This window comes from Thermobia domestica, chromosome 9 (genome assembly GCF_964235325.1).
Source record: "Thermobia domestica chromosome 9, izTheDome1.hap1.1, whole genome shotgun sequence".
In the NCBI taxonomy this organism is placed as follows: Eukaryota; Metazoa; Arthropoda; class Insecta; order Zygentoma; family Lepismatidae; genus Thermobia; species Thermobia domestica.
In genome coordinates, this window is record NC_137462.1 from 67,820,530 (window position 1) to 67,839,402 (window position 18,873).

At 36.9% G+C, this 18,873-nt stretch overlaps 1 protein-coding gene across 1 annotated transcript in view; it reads right to left on the reverse strand.

Moving 5' to 3' along the window:
• LOC145660864 (phospholipid-transporting ATPase ABCA3-like) overlaps positions 1–18,873 on the reverse strand; it is a 172,046-nt gene that overhangs the window by 63,786 nt on the left and 89,387 nt on the right. The gene's annotated exons all lie outside the window — the stretch shown is intronic.

Below are 18,873 nucleotides of genomic sequence, written 5' to 3' on the forward strand. Positions count from 1 at the left end.
GAGTGCTGTGTCTCGCGAACTCATCAAAATCGAGATTTTTAAGATTTGGATACGCTTGATACCTATTTGTCTACAGAAGAATTTCAGGATCAAAGTGCAGTCTCCATTGAAATGTATCCGCTAAGAAAAATGTTTCACAAAACTTCAATGGAAAAATGGCTTATTGTCTATATACGTAGTCCAGGGAGATATAAACTTATTTTATTTACCTTTTGTTGTTTTTAACAAGTAATTTCAAGGATTGGTCACCAGCTAATCACCCAATCGTGGTTTTTCCTCCATCTTATTAATTATACAGCAAAAAGCATTCATGTCTGTGGACACTTTTAAATTTATTTTTATTCATATTTACTTAGTACTAGCTATAGTGAACGAGGGGACCCCTCCCAAAAAACGAACTTTTGTTCTAAAAAGTTAACCAAGTTTTTTTCTTACAATATTACTTTAAGTCTCCTGCAAAGTAATCCCTATTAGATGCGATGCAATTCTCCAGTCTTTTTTTCTCACTGTTTGAGGCATCTCTAGAACTCTTCAACTTTGATATAGTCCAGTGCCCTCTGCTAAAGTACCCTCCACATCATCAAAACAGCTCCCTTTTAGATTTCTTCATTCTCGAAAATAGGCAGGAACCTCACGGGGCTAGGCTCGGTAAATATGGAAGGTAGGGAACGATAGCCTACTCGTGAGAGCCCAAATATCCAGATGCTGTATGAGCAGGCGAGGAACAAACTTAGCGGCAAAGTGTTCCTTTTGCAAATCCTCATTGAATATCCGCTGGCATGAACTCCAACTCACTCCTGTTTATTCTGGAATTTCGTCAATCGTAAAACAACGATTCTTGTTTATTTTCGGCGGCTTTTTCAATGCTTTCGTCGTTTTGAGATGATGAAGAGCGCCTAGAACGAGCATGATCTTCAACATTGATCTTATCATGTTTAAACCGCTCAAACAACTCGAAAACTTGTGTGCGCTCATAGGACTCTTCTTGAAAGCTTGTTAAAGCATTTGGTAAGCTTCCGTTGCAAATAAGAAGCAAATTTCCTAGCATAGCTTTTGTTGCTTTAGATCTCTCACAACGATTTCGCAGATGGCAAATGAGAACAGTTGAGAAAACAAACTACAATCAAACATCAACCTCCTACGTAGAGGCCGCTTGGGCAACTGATTTGAGGTCTCTACTAGACATACCTAGCGGAAGAACTCTCTACTACGCCTAGGAACGGGCGCGTGCTTTCAATCCGTTTTTTAAGGGGGGTCACCCTCGTATGGACTAGTTTTTACATGTACTAAGATTCCGTTTATTCGTACTCGATAGGACTAAAATCAGCCCGGAGCAAACGAAGTCCGGATTAACCAGAAACAGTACGGAAACCTAATATCAGGTACTCATTAAAATAGATGAGTTAAAATATCAAAGAAACTGAAAATTAGACTATTAAATGGTAATTTGGTATTAATAGATTTTAAAGAGTATATTAAACTAAGAGGAGCTGATGAATAATTTAGAGGTCTGTTATACTTGTGTACATAAATACATAACAGTTAATAGCTGGCGTGTATTAACATGTAATTACAGTTTAATAGTTTATATGTATAATATATGTAGCATTCACATACTTTACACGTAGTAATCCCAGTGAGAAATGCAAACAGTATAAACATAAAACTAAAACAAGTGAGTTTCGTTTCACAGTGTAAAACTACGCTAGACTCCCAAACAATACGACTTCAATACTCAAACTTGAAACACTATAGGCCTTATGCAGAGACGTTCCGACGCGTGATTAGTGCCATATTAAAGAGTTCGACTACCATATATTTCCTGTAGTAGTCAGACCTTTAGTATGACGCTAATCATACGTAATATTTTCTTTAACAAGTGCGTTTAAAATGGAGCTGGCCAGTTGTTTGTTGATTGGGAGTTTTACAAACTACCCAGCTTAACATTTTCTGGGCCACTACGAGGGTTGCGCGGTGTGGGGATTATCAATGCCTGATAAGGATCCATATGTTTGCAGATCTTTTGCAAGCAAGTCTACCTAACAAAAGCAACTTTCCCAAAACAAAACGCTTTGGAACTGGAAATTTCCCACCGTCTCTCCCCCCTTGCAGTATTGGTTCACACGGTTTTCTGTCTAAAGGTCTTTGAAGAGGAGTATTTCAATGGTTTCTTTTGGCGTAAAATAAATCACGCCGGAAAAAATCATGTATTTGGAGTCGTACCGGAGTATGTTCACGAAACTGTTAGTGGCATATCGAATTGTCGAATCTGTTGGTCCTTTGTAGTTGTGTGTGTGTGTGTGTGCGTGTACCGGTCTTTGTTGTTCATTGGAACATGGTTGCTGTAATTGCATAAATATGTGTCTGTCCCTAATATACGTGAAATGCAAAATAAATTTTGTAAACATCTCTGTTGAATGAGCCGTTTTCGAAAAGAAGTTTAGAAGCAAAGCTACTCGTGAAAACCATCGGAAAGCCGATTCCGTCTCTCAATATAACGCAATAATTAGAAGTCAGAAACGAACATTTATAAGGAAAATTAATCCCAACTTGTGTGAACAGCATAAGTGGTTATGTGGATATTAAAAATGCTTTATTGTTCGGGGCGGGGGAACAAGCATGGAGTAAAACAGATGTGGATATCCAGCATCTGCACGAAAAAAAGAACATGAAAATTCGTCAACTCATATAAAACACGCCCCTAATCTCATTGTGTTGGGAAATGTGAAAATTGCTGCTCAGCTAGATGCTGGTTATAGGCGCTCCATTGAGAATCACAGTCAAAAAGTGACAGGCACGTGCTATATATAATCATCAATTGCATTCGGTTTTATGGCGCCTTCGAACTGGCTTATTCAGAGGACATGATGAAACAGACTCTTTTTCAAATCCAGGCGTATTTCATGGATTAATTATTTTCAGTGCTGATCTTGACAGCGCTCTCAAGAGTCGTTTAGAAAACGCAATAATTTTTAAGGGTATGTCAAAAATAATAGAAAATGAGCTTCTCGATTGCATGCTTGAAGTATGCATGAAGAAATCGCTATTATTATTTACACTATTATTATTATTTATATTAATAATAATAATAATAATATTAATAATAATAATAATAATAAATAAACTATTATATTAATAATAATAATGAAAAAGGCGAGGTCATATATTTGCACCACGTAAAATTCAAAGCATGAACCGTCCCTTTGTTTGGTCATTAATACTATATTTTTTGGTCAAAACATTTGGTTAATTAATTTTGTTATGCTAACCAAATCTTAACTTGTTTTGTTTTCTCTTACCAAAATATTTAGTTGCAAGGTCACGTGTATGTACTTGACGTTTGGGTAAAGATGGAAAGCAAATGGCTGCTTAAGTAGTGGAACGGTTAGTGCGTAAAGGAACAAAAACCCGTATGATATAAGAAAAGCGGGTATTTGTTTGGCTGCAGATAACCGATCTGTTACTGCAGCTAATCGACCTGTTTAATCAAGGTAAGCTCACTTTTTCGTATTTTACACTAAAATACAAATTGCTGAGCAAAGCAACTTTTACTATAAACTTACTGCGGTTTCATGACGCCGCAACGTTTATTTTTCGTATATTTTACTTTACTCTTAGGCATGAGCGCCCGTGCGCCCGAGCTCCCTGTGGCTCATGAAAATGTATATGTAATATGGCAAACAACGTATCTTCGGGTTCACAGTTTACAGATGCAAAAATAATATGTGAGTCAAGCTGGCCGGCACAAATTGCAAATTCGAATGAAAACGATATAAAAAATTTGTACCCAATATGTACCAATTTGTACCACCAAAATTAGAATTTGTACCCCTACGAATTTTGACAAATTTCAATTTTTGATGGCGGGCCCGCCAAACTTATTTTTCTTTCCAATTCGAATCAAAATGGTACCAAAAATTTGTACCCAATATGTACCAATTTGTACTACCAAAATTAGAATTTGTACCCCTACCAATTTTGACAAATTTTAATATTTGATGGCGTTAAGCTGGCCCACCCAACTTATTTTTCTTTCCAATTCGAATCAAAAGGGTACCAAATATTTGTACCCAATATGTACCAATTTGTACCACCAAAATTAGAATTTGTACCCCTACCAATTTTTTAAAAAATTGAACTTTTGATGGCGGGCCTGCATGACGTCAAGCTGGCCCGCCCAACTTCTTTTTCTTTCCAAGTCGAACAAAATCATTACCAAAAATTTATACCTAATTTGTACCACCAAAATTATAATTTGTACCCTTACCAATTTCGAAAAAAATGAATTTTTGATGACGTCAAGCTGGCCCGCACAATTTATTTTTCATTCCAATTTGAATCAAAACAGTACCAAAAATTTGTACCCGATATGTACCAATGTGTATTACCAAAATTAAAATGTGTATCCCCACTAATTTAAGAAAATCAGAATTTTCGATGGCGGGCCAGCTTGACGTTAAGTTGGCCCACACAATTTATTTTTCTTTCCAATTCGAACCAAGACGGTACTAAAAATTTTACCGAATGTGTACGAATTTGTACCACCAAAATTAGAATTTGTACACCTACCAATTTCAGAAAATTAGTGACCCCGCGTAGCGTGGTCGCTAACGCTCTCTCCTTTTGTGCGAGCGGTCCCAGGTTCGATTCCCGGTGGGGGCACTCGGTCAAAAAATGTTAAATGCTAGGCCAGGCTACCCTGAATGAAGTTTTCCTGGGTTTTCCTGATTCACACCAGGCAAATGCCGTGATGTTACCTAACTTGTAGGTCCCAGGCCACTTAATTACCTTTTCCCGGATAGTGTGCTCGGCTAGGGACGTCATCCCTCAAAACGAGATGGGCTAAATGGCCATAGATGAAGAAAGCCTAGAAATCTAAATCCCTTCAGAAATTAGAATTTTTGATTGCGGGCAGATTGACGTCAAGCTGGCCCACACAATTTATTTTTCTTTTTACTTCGAACAAAAACGGTACCAAAAATTTGTACCTAATATGTACCAATTTGTACCATCAAAATTAGAATTTTTACCCCCTACCAATTTCCAGGAATTTTAATTTTTTATGTTAGCCCAAATTGATGTTAAGGTGGTCCCTGCAACTTATTCTTCTTTCCATTACGAATCAAAGGTACCAAAAATTTGCACCCAGTATGTACCAATTTTTACCACAAGATTAGAATTTCTACCCCACCCATTTCGAGAAATTTGAATTTTTGAAGGCGGACCAAGCTGACCTGCACAACATATTATTCTTTCCAATTCGGATCAAAATGGTATCAACAATTTGTACCGAATATATACCAATTTGTACTATCAAAATTAGAATTTGGAGCCACACCAATTTCGAGAAATTTGAATTTTTGAAGGCGGCCAGATTGGCGTTAAGCTGCCCCCCACAACTTATTATTCTTTCCAATTCGAAGCAAAGCACTACCAATAATTTGTACCCATTATATACCAATTTATACCACGAAATTTGAATTTGTGCCCCCACCAATTTCGAGAAATCTGAAGTTTTAATGGCGGGCTAGCTTGTCGTCAATTGGCTAGCACACGTTATTTTTCTTTTCAATTCGAATCAAAAAGGTACCAAAATTTGTACCCAATATGTAGCAATTTGTAGCACCAAAATGAAATTTATACCCCGCAACAATTTAGCAAAATTTGAGTTTTTATTGCCCGGGCCAACTTGATGTCAAAATTTGGCTTTCGCGACACATTTCTTTTACAAATTGGAATTTAAATGTTACCAAGAATTTGTACCAAATATGTACCAATTTCTACCATCAAAATTAGAATTTGTATCCACACCAGTTTCTGAAAATTAAATTTTCATTGCGATCTGGGCAGGCAGACGAAACCTTTTTTTTTTTCGCATTCGAATCGAACAAGTATGTATAACCAGATTTCCCTTGAATTCGTAAAAATGGCACGAAAAATTTGCATATAACTTTGCTTCAACAAAATCATGTACGAGTGAAGATTAGAGATTGTTATTCAACTAGCAGGAAACTTGTCACCAAGTAAAATTTTCCAGCGCAAGGTCATGTTTAGAATTTTAGACAATTTGTAACAAGAACCGGGAAATTGTACCTGCACCGATACAATAAATTTGACTTGTTTACTTAAATATCTGAATCTAGTTGATGTCAAGATAGTCAGTACAATCATATGTTTTAAGTTCGACGTCAGCACTATGCAAACGAATGTTTAACTGGTTCCATTCAACATTTTTACTCTGGTGCTTATTATTGATGATGACTGAACTTTTACCAATTTCTATCAGCAAAATTAGAATTTAGACTGTTATCGAAACGGAGATATGAGTGGATGGTGACGAGTTCACAGCAAACTGATCCTCTGAACGAGTTATATAATAAAAATTAGTATTCTCCATGATCACAGACGGTTTGAGAAACGAATCACCCATCCATAAAAATTTTGGGGTCCTGAATATGTGTAGATATTTGACCCCCTCTCCCCCAACCAAGTTGTACAAAACCCAATGCTATCTATCTACCGTCTCCCCAACGAATTGTTTTGTGATAATGGTTTCCTTTATTCTTTCTAGCACTCTCGAAAGAATCCCATCGTCAGCCAGCTTGATCCATCATAAAATATTCAAATTTCTAGAAATTGGTGATTTTACAAATTCTAATTTTGGTGGTACAAATTGGCACATATTGGTTACAAATTTTGGTACCGTTTTGATTCGAATTGGAAAGAATACGGTGGACAGGGAAGCTTGACCCGCCATCAAAAATTCAAATTTCTCGAAATTAGTAGAGGTACAAATTTTAATTTTGACTTTAAAAATTGGTGCATATTGGGTATAAATTTTAGTAATGTCTTGATTCTAATTGGAATGAAAAATAAGTTGTGCGGAATATCTTGACCCGCCACGAGAAATTCAAATTTCTCGAAATTAGTGGGGGTACTAATTCTAATTCTGGTTGTTCATATTAGTACATATTGAGAAAAAAATTTAGAAACCGTTTTGATTCGAATTTGAAAAAATAAGTTGGACGCGCAAGTTTGACCCGCCAACAAAAATTCAAATTGGTGGAGATTGGTGGATTTCTGGAAATTGGTGGAGGTACAAATTCTAATTTTCGTTGTACAAATTGGTACATATTGGGTAAAAAGTTTGGTAATATTTTGATTAGAATTGGAATGAAAAATAAGTTGTGCGGGCCAGCTTTACCCGCCAATTAACATTCAAATTTCTAGAAATTAGTATTAGTATACATTTTAATTTTGGTGGTAAGAATTGGTACATACGGTATTGAGTACAAATTGTTGGTACGGATTTTATTAGAATGGAAACAAAAAAATAAGTTGTGAAGGTCAACCAGGCCCACCATCAAAACTATTAATTTTCTGAAAGTGGTAGGGGTACAAATTCTAATTTTGGTTCGAACTAGAAAGAAAAATAGTCAAGTCGGCTAGCCAACAAAACGTCAAGTTGGTCCGCCATCAAAAATTGAAATTTGTCAAATTTCGTAGGGGTACAAATTCTAATTTTGGTGGTACAAATTGGTACATATTGGCTACAAATTTTTTATACCGTTTCCATTCGAATTTGCAATTTGTGCGGGCCAGCTTGACTCTCATAAAATAATTGGTGGCATACGCGCCGACTACGTGGGTGCTCCGGGGCTCCGGTACCCACACAAATAATCTTGTGGACGCGACGCACCCACAAGATTTTAGTTGGGACTGGATTTGAGCCAGTTTCTCTTGCGTTTAAGACAGCCGTGTTACCGACTGAGATAGGGCAGCCCCAACATATCCTTATAGTACCGGTAAAGTATATTTTATTTTATCACAACACAGTCCTTTATGACAGTGTTCATAAAAGATTTTAACTAAAAATAAATCAATTAAATATCGAGAATTCCCTGAAAATATATAGGCTAACATGTCCCGCCATTGATATGCACCCACATAAATTTTGGAAAGTCAGCGCCGTTGATTGGTGGATTCACAGTTTACAGATACACACAATTTAAAATTTACGAAGAAATACGAAATATAATTTTCAAAAGAGATTTCATAAGGAATTCAAATATGTGGACCTTACCTGTGAGATCGAAATTTCTTTTTGACAAATACGTTAGTAGAAGTTGCATTATTTAAGCACGTAAAGTGTATAAGAAAAAATTGTACTTAATCCGGAATTGGTCGTCCGCTTGGTTTTCCACCAAAAGTGTAATAAAGGCTACGAAAATTTTAAAAAATCACAATTTTAAGTTCAGTTTCGGGGTCACCATCTGCGACATTTAAGCTGGGCTGAGTGTAATACGGTGTGGACATATGGCATAAAAACTACAGTGCATAAAACACGAAGCAACTTGTGCTAGGTTGTCACCAAAAGGCACGAATGCTATATAACCAAGTCAGGGCAGGAATCCAGCAGGGGGGCAGCGAGGGGGTGCGGTGTAGGGAGAAGGCGCGTCAGTGACGGTGGGTATACAATAAGTGAGGATAATAGCGAAACACTTTATATGGCGTAAAATTCATGCATTGTGAGTTGTACAACTTTACGATACTTGTATGATCATTTTGTACACTGCTTTGTCATAGCACTTCATCGTGTGTTTCTTATGGAGTACTATGTGTATTATTTTCAATTTAGTACCTGTAGCCAAAGTATTTGGTAACTGTCACCTAATGTTTTGGTAAATGAAGTTTGGTTGAATTCACTAAATGCAGGTTTAGTATCTTCAACAAAATTATTTAGTAACAAGAAATGAAATAAAATTAAATCTTTGAGTTTTACGTCCGATGGTTATGTCCGCTAGGCTAAAGGAGACGGTGATATTGAGAAATGAACGAAATGGTGGAATGAAAAAAGTGGGAGGAAACGGGAGAACCCAGAAGAAACCCACGCACATGGTGTTTGTCCGCCACAAAGCACTTGGCGGGAGCTGGGATTGAACCCGGGACCCCATGCACAAAAGGTGAACGCTCTACCACTGAGCCACCGCTGCCCTTTAGTTCCAAGAACCAAACCTGGGTCATTTTAACCAAATATTTTGGTATTGTCAACCAAATCCTACATATGTGGGTCATATTTGAAACGGATAATCAAATACTAGGTTGTTACAACCAAACAAATCGTAACCAAATGATTTCATGCTGGTGATCCAACGTTTGCTTCGCGCTATATTGACCAAATAAATTGGCCACCAGCAAAATTTCTTTATTCCATCTGAACAAACAATTTTTACAGTGTATTCTTGGTATTTAATGTATAGCAAAAAAAACTGCTTGTCGATAACTATTTCCATTTTATCCATTATGCGATTTTCAACATTTCCGGTTTCAAAAATAGATAAAAGTAGAGACAAACTTCATTCATCGGAAGCTGAATCTACGCCAATGCCGAAAGACCATCTCATGTACAAAATGAAGATTATCAGGCAGCAATAGAAGCGAAGAGTGGCCAGACATAAGAGGAACTGGGACTGCAATTCATTGTGAATGAAGAAACGTTCGGTAGCACCTCTATCAACTTGGGAAGCCCTACAAGTTGGGTCGATGGGTCCCACATGATTGACAGCGGGCCAGAAGGCAGCGCAAGCAGACACCTGTGTTTCTATGTTGTCTCATCTGAGTAAGGAGCTATTTCCGAACAGGGCGTTGACATATTGTGCAGTCGCCCCTTGTCGGTCTGAGAGCTCAGATAATGTACTTATAAATGACGTAATTGGGGATGACAGAACCGACAAGTTGCGCCCAGGATTTCGCATACGTTGAATTTAACAAAACATGAGGTACAAAAGAAAAAGACTGTGATGTAAAAGGGGATGAAAAGGGGTAAGAAGGGAGTTACTTTCGGGATAGGTTAATCTACTTGCACTTACTTGCGGGTTTGATGGTTGTCTTCTCGACGACTCCTCCAGTGGGCTGATGTCCATCCATCTCTCTGCTTGGCTGGCCGTTCATCCAAGTAACCAAGGTTAAGCGTCGGCGAAACCGGGACTGAGAAACCAACTTTACGAAGACCGCGATTTTAGTTAAATTTAAAACTTCTTTTCATAAAGCTATACATTGTCGTAGACGGCTATCTGGCATTAGCCGAAACAAAGGTGCTCTGTAAGACAGAGCAAGGCTATCAATCGTAAATTTCAAAATGAAGTTCGCGGTCTACATTCTAACTCGTCTCTCGCTCCGTGTCGACCGTCCCTTCCAAAAGTCTTTCAATCGATTTTGTACGGCGTTACAAACGTAAGAAGTAAATGACAGACAGCAAAGGCAAACGAACTTAGAAAAAAAGTCGAAAGGTGATTTGACTTAAAACGAATGGTAATTCTTTTCACTGTAATGTTCTTTTAAAACAAAATGTCCCATTGTTCAAAATAATATACTTTGCCATGTGCCCAAATACACATATCTTCACAATATGATGAGAAGTGGGTCCTGTACGAAACTCCACGGCACCATCATCATTGGTTAGCATCCCATGAACCGGTTCCAAAACAGCCGAAACTAGCACTGCAGCAAAAGTTCCTCCTGTGTTTTTGGTTGACTGCTCGCGGCTTCGTGCATTGGGAACTGCTAGCAGCTGGTCAGAGCATCAATGTAACTGTATACTGTCAACAATTGTACCGTGTTCAAGAAAAGCTCAAAACTCTGGAGCCAACACGTCTGAATCGCAAAGGATAACGCTAAGCCCCACGTGGCTAGGATGACCCGGGACACCATTCTACCCTTGAATGGGAAACACTATTGCATCCGCCATACTGCACGGACATTGCACCGTCCGATTATCATCTGTTCTATTCCTTAGACAATCACCTTATAGGACGCAAGTTCAAATCCCTAGTAGAGGTGAAAAATACACTTGATACGTTCTTCGCCTCACGGCCCACGAAATTCTACCACGATTGAATCGATGGCCTTCCAGAACGTTGGCAGGAGGTCTTTGATGCTAATGAGGACTATTTTTGTTCTTCTAGGTACGTCTTAGGTGACATATCGATGTTCGAAGGTGGTGGGTGAAAAAGCGACAGAACTTTTTTAGTTACCTTTATAGTGAGTTTCAACCACATATGGTTTTGGTAAGTTTTGATATATTCTCTTAAGACGCTGAAACGACTGCAAAGATATCGCTTTTCGCTGTCTGTTACCGTTTTCGTTCTATGGCAATAAACTTTGAAACCAGAAATGATTGATTTCTACCACTTCCGGTTTGAATAGAGGGTTATGGTAGGAGAATAATCATATTCTTGGTACGCTGAATAGATTGCAAAAAGAAAAAAAAATGTTTCTCGATATCTCTTACCGTTTTTGCTCTATGGAAATCAGTATGAAACCGGAAACACTTATAAGTTTTAAGCACTTCCGATTCTGGTAGAGTGTTGCGGATGGCGATAGTATGTTTCCTTAAGACGCTGAATAGACTGCGGAAAGCTAATTAACGCATTGAGTTTTGTATTGGGATACCACAGATAGTCCGGAAAGGCAAGTATACGGCGGTCATAATAGTTAGCTGGTTTACGACAGATCACTGCAAGTAATCCACATAAAGAGGTCCAGATGCGAGTTGTATCAGTACACTCAGACACACGATGCAAAAGAGCATCCAGTCGACCGCAGTGCACACAATTAGGAGATTCAGAACGTTGAATAGTATGAAGTCGTTCATTGGTAGTGTGTAAGTCATGAATAAAGTACAACCAAACACTACGAATGTCCGAAGATAAAATTTTGTTGTGCACATTTCGCCAGATCACATGCCAGTCATAGGTGGGAAATTTATGACAAATTCGGGGTACAGAATGACACATAACACTGTTGATTAAAGCACCATACAACATTTTAGTGGACATGGTGCAAGCCTCGGGTAACGGTGGGGCATATGCCCATGCGGAAATGAGTTCCCGCACATATGCAGCGCAATGAGGAAAAAAGCGAATGTATGGCGGATTATTTACAGTTAATGAAACAGTCCAGCACGATATCCATTGCGATGTGTGTGAATCAGAATCAAGAAATAACTTCAATCCATTACGCATATAAAGAGCTTTGCATTTTTGTCTCACATTAGTAACTTGCAATCCGCCTGTAAAATATAAGCAATAGGTAACATTTCGTGGGAGTTGAAAATTAAATCCACTCCACAGAAACCATCCTATGAGAGAGTCAATCTTCCTTGCGTAACACTCAGGCAGAGGAAAGATATGAGCTGCATACCACCTTTAGAAAGAATGTATTAACAAACCAGGTGCGTTGGATCAAATTCAAGCTCCGACCTTTATTGTCTGCACTAAGTAGGCGTAAGTTCTGAAGAATAGGGCCCCAAATTATGTCTGTCATTACGTCAGTTCGAACTGTAAAGGTAATACCAAGTATTTTGACGTGGTCATTTATCAGATGCTGGTGATAACAGAAAAGGGTGACGTGACCATGGAAGCATTATATAACAATAACGTCGATTTATTCACATTGATTTTTTCACCACTCACCTGCACGAAAGTCTGTAGACACTGTTCAATATGCGCAAACTGTTCATTCGTAGTGAAAAGGAGTGTCACATCATCAGCGAAAGCTTGAACATTAATATTTTGAAAATCATGATTCACTGATGAGGGGAGCGACATTAGATGTTAGAACAGAGGTTCAAGCGCCAAACTAAATAAATATACAGATAAAGCACATCATTGTCTTACTCCACGACTTATGGAAAAGGGAGCTGTAAGGTGGCCATTTATTTGCACACGGGAAGTGGCACGAATCAAGAGTGGAAGAGTACAGTGCACGAATCAAGTTAATAAATGAACCAGGAAACTTGTAGGCTCGTAGAACAGTGTAGAGATAGTCGTGGGATAAAAAGTCAAAAGCATTTTGGAAATCCACTGATAATAAACATGCAGGTATGCGCTTAAATTTAAAATATTCAGAGATGTCACCTATCTTGCTAAGAGCAGAAAACACATTCTTGGTGGGATGAATTGCTGCCTGGAAATCACTAATAATCCCGTGACAAACAAGTTTCAAGCGTCGTGCTAAAACTTTAGAGAATAATAATAATAATAATAATAATAATAATAATAATAATAATAATAATAATAATAATAATAATAATAATAATAATAATAATAATAATAATAATAAATCATAGCCATGTCTTTATCAGAATTTCAGGCTTAGTCAATAAATGAATTCAACGTGGTCTCTATTCGAAGCTCTATTTAATCGAATCCGATAGAAACACAAAGAGAAACTTCGAGAACAGGTAAAAGAAAAATGTTAATTTGGTGGAACTGGAACTTACTTTTAAGAGTTCTTTACAATTTACATACAAATGCCTTAGACACTTTTTTCTTTTATTTAAGTTAACCGATTCACCGAACGTATGTGACATATGAGTTACTTGTCTCTCGGTTATACATGTTTTACAATCTTTTCCATTAGCTTTGAAGAACAAGAACAAGAACACAAAAACATACACCTAGGTATGACAGTTAAAAATCCTAACTTCGCCCACGGGGAATCGAACCCGGGACCCCATATACCTGAGGCACACCTGCTAGCCACTAGACCAGCGGGGAGAGCGAATAAAATGTTTTTTTGTAGTGTTTGAAGTTTATACCAATTTCACCCTGTTGTAATATGTCTATTGATTTTTTAATGTTTACCGTAGTCGTTACTTTGAGGAATGATATATATTATTGATACAGGTTCTATTACATATTCGTCCATAAATATTATATAAATTATCAGAATTATTCATGATCTTCCATGGAAATTCACTGGTGCATCCGCAGTAGAAACAGAAGAACGCAGTTTACTGATGTTGGTCAGAATGCAAATGTCTAACAGGCTGTTAGAATTCTTTAGTGGAAAGCAGTAGTTCCCAACCCGGAGACGCGCAGCTTCCGCCTGAGTAAGCATGAAGAGGGAGTAAAGTGGCGAAAGCTACTGGCAGAAATGAATTGTGCAATAAATAAATAAAGCACCACTTATAATGACTTTCAAATTTAGCTTGACAATTTTATAATAACCGTTTTATAAAAACATAATATTGCACTAGCAGGATATGCAAAAGGTTAGGTTAGGAATAAATATAAATTTCTGATATTATTATTATTATTATTATTATTATTATTATTATTATTATTATTATTATTATTATTATTATTATTATTATTATTGGTCTCCTACTTCTTGTCCAAGATGTGAAATATTCACTACCTTCTTCATATCGCTAAATCAATTTATTCAGTTTTCTCGCCACAGCTCATACCCCTAGCTATCTGAGTGGCAGTTTGTCTCATTGTTGCTCGACCTATGATTTTCCCTCGCATAGTAACAGATAGTTTTCTACAGCTTTTAGAGCGAGGTATTTTGACAGCCTGTAGAAATTTCCATTGTGATTCGTATTAGCAATAATAGTAAAGTGGATCTTTCTGTTTCTACTGTGCATCATCAGCATCATTATAACAGAAGTATTCCGCCATTACCAGCGGGCCACTTACCGCAGCTGAGAAGCTGCCATGCTCCACGATCTTCTGTTAACATCTCCATCTTCACATACGATTTTTCTGCTTTGATATCGCCAATAGCCTAATTCTGTTTCTATATAGTCTAATTCGTCCCCTCCCTCTCTTTCCTGCCACCATACCATCTAGCACATCCCTCATGATACAGTTCCTTCTTAACAAATATCCCAACCAGTCTCTTCCTCTTCTTAATAATATTTTTCTCCTTCCATTTCTAACACCCTCTCATTCGTTTTCCTCTCGACCCAGCTATTTCTCTCCATTCTTCTCCACGCACATATTTCGAAAGCCTTCAAGTGTTACTCATCATTTTTGCGTAATGTCCATGTTTATATCCTATAAATACAGTAAAATACAGTACACAAAGCATTTTATGAGTCTTTTTCTTTTCAACTCTATTCGTGGTCCCAAAAAATACTACTTCCTCCATCCTAAAGGCTTTTTTCGCCATTTCTATCCTTGCTTTTATTTCACGTTCGCATGTCATATCATCACTAATAATAGTACTCAAATATCGAAAACTAGTCACTTGTTTTTTCCCGTTCCTACTTCTATATTTGACACCGATCGCTTCGTTTCAATCACCATGGATTTTGTCTTCCTAACATTTATTTTCATCCCATATTCTTCACAAACCTTCCTCAAGTTTTCTACATCTTATTAATTTTCTTTTTAGATTCTGCAACAACAGCCATATCAACCCCAAACCGTATACACCTCAGCATTCTATCTTCTACCGAAATTCCATCTTCATTATGTAGACTCGTTTTCGCTATCTCTTCTAAATAGCTATTAAATAAAATATAATTGGCGGAATATATAATCTCTGTTGAACTCACCTTCCAATTACACTGTCTGTCTACTGTGCATGCACCAGTGAAATTCCATGGAAGATCATGAATAATTCTGATAATTTATATAATATTTATGGACGAATACATAATAGAACCTATATGAATAACATATATCACTCCTCAAAGTAACGAACACGGTAAACATAAAAACATCAATAGACATATTATATCAGGGTGAAATAGGCATAAACTTCAGACACTACAAAATACCTTTCACTCGCTCTCCCCGCTGGTCTAGTGGCTAGCACGTGTGCCTCACCTGTATGGGGTTCCGTGTTCGATTCCCGGTTTGGTGGAACTTTAATTGTTCTAGACATTTTTTATTCGTGTTCCTGTCGTTCAAGATTAATGGAAATCATTGTAAAACGTGTATAACCGGGTAGAAAATAGAGACAAGTTACTCAGATACGTTCAGTGAATCAGTTAACTTAAATAAAACAAAGAAGTGTCTAAGGCATTTGTTTGTAAATTGCAAAGAACTCTTAAAAGTTAATTCCAGTTCCACCAAATTAACATTTTTCTTTTACCTGTTCTCGAAGTTCCTCTTCGTATTTCTATCGGATTCGATAAAATAGAGCTTCGAATAGAGACCACGTTGAATTCATTTATTGACTAAGCCTGAAATTCTGATAAAGATTGTAATGTAACATTACAATTTAATGTAATGATATTTTTGATGGGAGGGTCTCAGAAATTTTTACACCGATTGTACTTTCTATTTAGCAAAAATTCCTTTCGGTCCATATAAGTTATTTAATTGTTCGTTATTTTATTCCAAATTAACATGGAAGACGGTTAAAATTCATTACGAATCATATTTTTTGGGGATTCATATCTTTATTTATATATTAACTAATTATAAATCTCATATATGCATATTTTAAATGGACGATTACAAATCTCACGGTGTCAGTGCTATTCGGAAATATAGGCCCACCATTGGTTGGAAGTTTTAGAATAATTAACCAATCTAAATTTTGGCACAATATTTCGGACTTTCTTTACCCCTCTTTTGGTACCAATGTTCCTCTAAAGATCCGGTTCAATCCAGATTTTACCATTTTTTATTCGTTTTAAATACTCCACCGCCAAAAAAAGCTTTACTTTGAGTGGTGCAGTTACCCACGCTACATCTTAAGGCGCGATCATCTTCATTCTACCTCAAGCACAGGAAAAGTAGAGATGCGTATTTAATCAGCTAGCAGATTGGGAGGATTTTTTAGCAGAAAAGCCGAGTAAACCAGGTAATTTATATTTTAAAGTCGAAAATACACTAACCCGGAAGTACAGGAGCTAAAATTACTAAATTTAGTAGTGAAAACAGACTAAAATTCGGTGAGATGTAGCTGTCAACACAGGATGCCATGATGGCTGTAAACAATTAGTATGGACAGGTTCGGCATTTAAGTGCATTTAATTTGGTGTGATAACCTCTTCAGTTGTTTTGACTCAGTAACCTCAATACAGTGATTATCCTTTTCACCCCTCCCAATATCATATAAAGTCAAGACCTTTCCGTGTAGTAACTTGTTGATGTAGATAGCAAGTGATTTTTTTTACTAACCCACATGGCGGTATTTTAAGTTTAGCATAGTCTCTGTAACATTTAGAATGATCGCTTAAGTCAACTTTAAGGGCTCCTGTTTTAATCCCGAATTGGGATAGCTTCATGTAGGGATTGGCTAAATATTTAATTCTCTAGGTTTCCTTTCCCTTTTAGGGAGGGGAACCTCTAAATAAATAGCTTTGGTATGTCCCCTTGGGACACGTTTTGACCATTAGCTTACAGAACATCATGAGTTAATCAGGACCAATTGGTTCAGTTTTCACTGTCCATTTCCTTCCTCTAAATTAACTAGAGCCGATTTAAACAAAAATGGTAAACTCTGATGAATTTTATTCGTGTTATATAGATAACAAAATTAATGGTAATGATGATTAGTATGTATTAGCATAATATGTCTTGTAGTTTAAGTAGTATGTGTGTATTCGTAATGTAGTAAATATTTTCTTGTAGTAGTAATTGTAGTAGTGAGTGATTGGGAGCGTGAGATAATTAAATATGGACAGTGTGGTATTTACTATTCGATTGTCGTATTCCGTCATTAAATGAACTCATTACAATCCATATCTGAAAGTGAGAATAATATAGTACAATAATTCAGTGTACAAGGTCACATTTCATGGTTTACAGTTCGATCAAATAGTTACTAGCGCCCTTGTGTCGGAATTCAGTACTATCATTCGTGCATATTTTACCATTGAACCCAGTTAGAGATTTAGGTTCTACAAAATTGACCTTTATTTTCGAATTAAAACCGAGTAAACATAATTTCCGGCCCATCTGAACAGATAGTTAGATAATGTGATTTGACACCCTAATATTCTGAAAACTGCGACATTCTGCGTAGTCCAGTAATGAAAATATTTAGGTAAATAAACTATGCATAGATTCTTAACAGAAGTCAGCCAATGTGATGCTATTTCCGTTCTGAAATTACGATATTGAATTCTAAATTTTTTTGTGGTTGCGGAAAATTTTTCATTGTTGCTGTCAGAATTTCATCACATTCAGCAATATTATCGCGGATATTTTATTTTTTGTGAATATATCTATATTGAGATTTGTTTTAAAACAGCTGCGAAGTAAGATATAGGATGGTTTGTGGCAAAGAAGTCTTGGGTTCGAGTAATGTTTCTTGCGTGTTGGTCGGGACGCGATTTATAGATTTTCAAAGTATATGATGAAATGAATGTATAGTCAGGGCATAGATAGAAGAAACAGGGTGTCTAAAAAGAATACTCCGTTGTCAAAAATTAATAAATATATGAATAAAATGATAATATAAGTGAAATATAAATGTAGTGTAGTAAAAGAGAATAGATGATAGGACACCCGTATAGTGTATACATGGGCCCAGTGTATTTTAGCCATATGTTGATATATAGATGAAACGTAAATGCCTGGTGAGAATCGTTTCGAGTTCTGACCTCCACGCCGAGACATCACTCGACAAGGTAGGCGAGTGATATGTCAGAATATATTATTACTTCGTAGTTGAGTATGCTATAACAGTAGTATTTATTTATAACAATCTCGTCTGACAGCAGGGTAGGGATAGCATCATATAATGGCTAACTAACTGTAATTGCTAATCGATCATGATACCAAATAGTTGGTGTTTTGGGCTGTTGTGAATTATGTTTTCAGTCCGTTATGAAAGAGAAGATCCTATGACAGATTTTTTCCCTCATATTACGCTACCATACTGTGTTTGTAGAGTGAATAGGACAGACGAGGCAAATCAAATTAAATTAACCGATACTAAAATTTTAGGTTCATTTGCGTACCCGAACGTCGACCCCTGACTAGTGATGGGTAAATTCCCGGGAAGATATTTTTCGGGAATATTCCCTGGGAACATTCCCGGGAAGATTCCCAAAATGGGAATTTATCCGGGAATTTATGTACAATCAGAAAGAAAATTGCATTCTATTACTATATTATG